Below are 6000 nucleotides of genomic sequence, written 5' to 3' on the forward strand. Positions count from 1 at the left end.
TAGCATTCCGGGACAGAACAGAAAAGAAAAAAAAACTAATTCATAGGGGTGAAGCCGTGCCAAGCGGCAATGCTATATTACACGGTGGTTTTGAGGGAAAACGCGAACAAGGAGTGCATGTAACAAGCTGGCACAAATACAAATGTAGACTTAATCCCTTCATGTTGTTTGTTATGACTACAGACAGCGCCAGGTGTTCTAACTGCTGCGTGGATTTCCTTATTCACACAGAGACAGCCACACATTTACACAAACAGCCAGGAACAGATTATTAAACAACATTTACGACTAGCGACAGCACTTTTAATGTCATATTTCCTTCTCATCATGTCATGTTGCTCTGCCACAAACTCGTTAAATCTGCACCAGGCCATAATTTGGGGCATCTGTCAAGCTTGTCGTTCACTTCCAAAGCCTTACTTTAAGATGTCGTCTTAAATCTTCCTTAGCAAAGTAAAACTCTTAAACTTAGCATGATTTATATCTCGAATGATGGCGTTACTGGGCCCTCTGACATGACGTAATTACCACACTATACAGCTTTGTCAGATAAGAGCAATGCAGCCGGAGCAGAGGCTTTATGAGAGAGAAACCCCTCTAACATAAAAGGCATGATGAAACTCAAGGCTTGTGGAGAACATAGTGAAATCTGATCTGGTGGCAGCAGAGTAGCAGTGGATATTACTACGTCTGAAACAGGTTTTGAAGAGAGCCTTCCATTGAGTGGGCTGTAAGAAAAGAAATATTCTCTCAATGTGTTTGACTTTCTCAATAGCAGTGATTGGACAGTGTTGAATACTTTTCACTTCAGTGGGAATTTGATTAGCGAAGACAGGTTTGTGGGCATGTGTGTGAGCAGAGCTTACAGTGAGAGAGCGTGTCATTAGGCCGATGAGATGGACAGACAGGATGAGATCAGTCCGGCTAGCAGAGAGGTTAATAGCATGGCCCTGCTCATGCCAACAGCACCACTGGATTCATTACCAGCAGCCAGAACTGCACACACACACACACACACACCCACACACACACGCACACGCGCACACACACACACACGCACACACACTAAGCTACTATTTGATGCTTTAATACTTGAATGAATGCAGAAAGATAAACCATTGCTCACTCGCTCTCTCACATATGCGTTTTATTAGGCCTGCAACGAAGCTTCTCCAGTGAAAGTGAAGCAGCCTTGTCCAGTTATTAGTGTTGACAGTCTGGTGTAACACGGTGAGCTTCAACAGGAACACCGCTGTTCTCAGATTGTTGAAGATTAGGCAATCAAGACCAGAAATCCATTGGAGGGTTCCTCTTTTCAGACGCATGCAGATACAAGAATCTCCTAGTCACAGACTAGGACTAATCAGAAGACCACCACAAAAAAGAGAAAGAAATGTGACTTAACGCTGAATAAATTTAGGGCTACCCTTACCAATTAACAGCATGAAAAATGGCTGATCAGTTCATAGTCTGAATGCAAATTCTCTGGTATATATTTAAATAAAAAAAACAACCTAACAAATGTGATGTGTCTGTGTCTTTGTTTCTCGCCCTTGTGAGACAATAGTTTATGGAAGTGTCTTTCACTCCAGTTACATCTGCAAGTCTTTTTTCTTCCAGCTTTTCAGAAACTGAAAATTTTCCTATGTTTTGCGAAATAACTCAAGCTTAGTCAGCTTGGGTCAAAGGCATCTGTGAAGAGATATATTTAGTTCTGAATGGGATATTCTGAGTCATGAATATGCTTTGGTCTGAACCATTCCATTATAGCTGTGGCTGTATGTTTGAGACTGATGGAAGGTGAACATCTGTACCAGTCATGTCTTGTGTAGCTTTTAACATATTTTCTTCCAACACGCCTCGATTTTCAGCTCCATCACTATCAACATGATTTCTGAATGTAATGAGTCACACTGGATTTTAAACAAGTGTTGTAAATTGTGTACAATGCGCATGCAAATAACCCCAATTTGTACTTACATTATTTTTTTGAACCAATATTTAAGTGTTCTTAATCTTCACAGTTATGTGGTGCTTTGTTTTGGTCTATCCCATGAAATCCAATTACAACACTCTGAAGTGTGACTATGATATGACAACACAGAGTGTTAATGATTTTCCAACGCAGTGAATTTTGGGCCATTAATTCAAGGATAGCTTTTTTGACTCATCGTCAAATGTAATAACTAGCAGCAGACTTTGGGCATGATCTCTTTCAGATCTAGTAGCAATTCATTGTGTAACCACTATTTTTCTCTAAACTGTTCATTAGAGCATCTAAAGCATGTATGTCATTGTTGCATTCCAACGGCATGGGTTGCAAAAATGTAACCATAGCATGCAGACAATCAAGTAAGACAGTCACAAATATGAAAAGATAGAAATACCAACCCCCTGCCATTCAGTCAAATAAGCACACAGGCAGAAGGTAGACCGGAGGTCTAACGAGTAGCAACCTGCCGAAGTGGCTTTGGGTGGGAAGAAAGAGTTATTCAGACGCAGCTTCTGTTTGATCGCTAGGGCAGACTGCATAAATGCACTGTACCTGCTGAGCACACACCAACTCAATGAAACCTGATGCTCTTTGACTGGGAATATGTTTAGCGATAAACAGACTTGCTGTGCTGCTGGCTGCACCAATAAAATAACCGCTGGAAGGAGAAAATAAGACCATTTTCTGCCTTTTGCTTTCACTCAGGTGCGGAGAAGCAGACTAAATAACAGTGTGATTTATCCAGAGTGTCTTGGCAGGCACATGGTGTCAAATAAACGTCTGTAATGAAACGGCAACAGATGTGAAATGCTGTGGGGAGAAATGACGCAGGATAGACGTCCTGCGAAGCAAATAATTCGCCATAAACTGCCGCAGCAGTGTGATGAAAACAAAAGCCTTGGTGGTATATTAAGACCCGAAAAGCACAACAAACTGAGAATAACTCAATCAAAAATCTATCAAAACAAGAATTGTATGAAAAGGCAGGGAATAAAGTTTCTCTTTTGCATTAAATTGCCATGCTAACTCTCATTCAAGCAGACGGTGCATGTGAAGTACATGCAGAGGTGCAAGTCCCTTAAATCAGCCGTTAAAAAAGCCTTGCACAGAACAAGGCACCGCTTGTAATTCAATTGGGACGATGAAGAACGGACAGAAATCTTCATAATTCTGTCAAAGTACCGATGCGCTTGACTGGTGAGTGGGGCCAGAGGTTGGCCCCGTTTTGAGTGACAGATGGGCTCAGCCAACCAGAGCACTAACCAGTGCCATCACACTGACCCCTGAACACATTCACACCCACATCCTGACAGGCTTGACAGGCACACACATCAGCGATGCATAGCTTTTAACATTTACATGCCAGCAAGGCAACTGGTAAAAATAAGTGCTATTTTATCAAAAAAAAAAAGTATTCACATCCTTAAATCTTTTTCACATTTTTTCACAATGCCAGAGAAAAATGTTGACGTGTTTTACTTTGATTCACTTGACAGACCAGCACAAAGCAGTGCGTATTTGTAGAATGAAAGAAAAGGATTTGCCGTTTCGAGCAAGTGTCGCGTACCTTTGTATTCAACCCTTCTGGTCAATATTCTGTAGAATCACCTTTTGTTAAAACGGTAATAAGTCATACATGTATATATATCTTCTATATATAAGAAACACAGAGCATGTTTCTACCAGATTTGCACATCTAAAATTTTTAATTAATGTAAGGTCAGTAAAAAGAGTTTGGAAACGGTCTGAACACTGTTTAAATCTTGCCACAGATTCTCAATTGGATTTAGGTCTGGACTTAACCTGGGCCATTACAACACATGGATGTGCTGTGACTGAAAGCCCTTCATTAAGCAACTATGTGTATATTTTGGATCAGTGTCCTGCTGGAAAAACTTCCACCTCAGTCTCAAGTCTTCTGCTGATTCCAACAGGGTTTTGATGCTGCAACTGTCATGAGTTACTGTGGGGTATTTGGGGACAAAATTTAATACAAAATGCTAATTTTGGTCTCATCTGACCAGAACACCTTCTCATATTTACCTATATGGTTTGTGGCAAACTGTGCTAAACTCCTATTTTCTGGTGATTGAACAGTGAGACATTCACAATGGGGGTTATTATTTTCTAATCTAACTCCGCTTTAAACGTCCCCACAACTTTCTTCTCTCTGACATGTTTGCTGTCTTATTTGGTCTTCATGATGCTGTTTATTCACTGGTGTTCTCTAAGAAATCTTGACAGAACAGATGCATGTATTACTAAGACAAAACTATACCCATTTGTAATTAAGGTTTATTAGGATAAACCTCACACTTTCTTATAAGTCCATGTAGAGAAGCAACCTGAAAAAGCAATATACCTCTAAGATTGAGTGACTTCTATATTTAGTTGGATCACTGTATATAGTAATATTAAAGATACAGGGTGACGTTCACACTCATAATTTGCAAAAAACATTTGATCCTCATTTTTCCACTTCACAATTATGCACTACTTTTCATGTTTCTCTAATTAAATTTCAAGAAAATGCAATTAAGTTTGAGATGGCAACATGTGGAAAAAAGTCAGACGTGTGATTGCTTTTGCAAGACACTATAACATTTTCTTTTAAAGGAACAAATTTCCCTCTGAGCTGCCAGAAATTGAAACAGGGCATGGAAAGCACAAAAGAATCTGGCATTATACTGGCAAGGGAAGATGTTTAGAGAGACAGAGATGGACAGATAGGCATGAAGAAAGATAGAGAACGGGTGTTACATACTGAGATACTTAAAGGAAGAGATAAGGCGATGTTTCGCACGATAAAGACAGAGAGGGAGAGATGGATAAAGACATCGAAGCAAAAAGATTTGTGGAGAGAACAGAGCGACACAGACAAGATATAAAAGATGAGTTTTGGATGAAGAAAATAGATCACAATACAGTGATAAGCAACTGAGAAACAGTCCTATATCATATTCACTCATTTCTATATTGAATTGAGAAAAAAAAACTGCACGTAGCTGGTTACGCATTTCTCTTTTTCCACTACTTTTGCCATGATACAATGCTTCAAATAATTTTAAAATACATCTACCCAAGCACATTTAAAGCAAGCAGCATTAAAACAATCCAAGTTGTAGACAGGCAGCATCTGAAACGGAGGCTTTTTCTCTCCACATTAAAAATTTCCAGCAGCTGATAAATCCGAGCGCAGACTTAACAACAGATATCAAAGAGGACGTTTCAGTAAAGGGAACGCAGCGGGTGAAAGGTAAGACAGGAGTGGCAGTGTTGACAGATGTGTCAGTCATGGGAATTAAAAAGTGTACCACTATCAAAATAACTCCTGACAACAGTGGCAGCTGGCTCACCTTTTTTCTCTCTAAAGCTTCTTCACTGCAAGAGGTTGAGGCATTTAAATAACACAAAAGTGACAATTTTTAGTTGACCTGCCGTGTTTGCTGTGCTCTCGCTGTGTCACATGTAACGCCTAAAAGATTCTGACTGTGGAAAAAAAAAAGAACAGAAATCTTAAAAAGCCGTAGATATTGACAGAGGTATTTTGTAAGTAAACAGTAAATTGAGAATTGTATAATTTCTGCAAAAAACCCAACATTTCTATAAAATTTCAAAATTGTATACATATTAACTATGCATTTATTGTTATTACAATAGACGTGCAAGTGCTTTTTAACAAGAACCAAAAATGTTGTGTTTGTGTTTTGTTGGTGGAAAAGGCTTCATCAAAGGGAATGCGCCAAACCACAACCGCTTATAACAGAATAACAGCAAAGGATGGCCATCAATTTTAAACCACTTAAACATATGAGAAGGTAAAAATAGACACCAGACAGTAAAATTATACACAGAGAATACTCAGGTCACAGACTAAGACTGTACAGACTGTGGGTGGCCGTTTGTGCCTCTAAAAAATGTAATTGACTTATTTTTCCAAATATATCATTGAAGACTTGTTACACCTCACAGTCTCTTTCCAGCATTAACAGAAGATTAATATATAT

At 39.2% G+C, this 6000-nt stretch overlaps 1 protein-coding gene across 6 annotated transcripts in view; it reads right to left on the reverse strand.

Moving 5' to 3' along the window:
* Positions 1-6000, reverse strand: part of LOC103458589 (AT-rich interactive domain-containing protein 1B-like) — a 199298-nt gene that overhangs the window by 148186 nt on the left and 45112 nt on the right. The window lies entirely within an intron of this gene.

The sequence above is a fragment of the Poecilia reticulata genome, linkage group LG22, assembly GCF_000633615.1.
Source record: "Poecilia reticulata strain Guanapo linkage group LG22, Guppy_female_1.0+MT, whole genome shotgun sequence".
NCBI classification, from domain to species: Eukaryota; Metazoa; Chordata; class Actinopteri; order Cyprinodontiformes; family Poeciliidae; genus Poecilia; species Poecilia reticulata.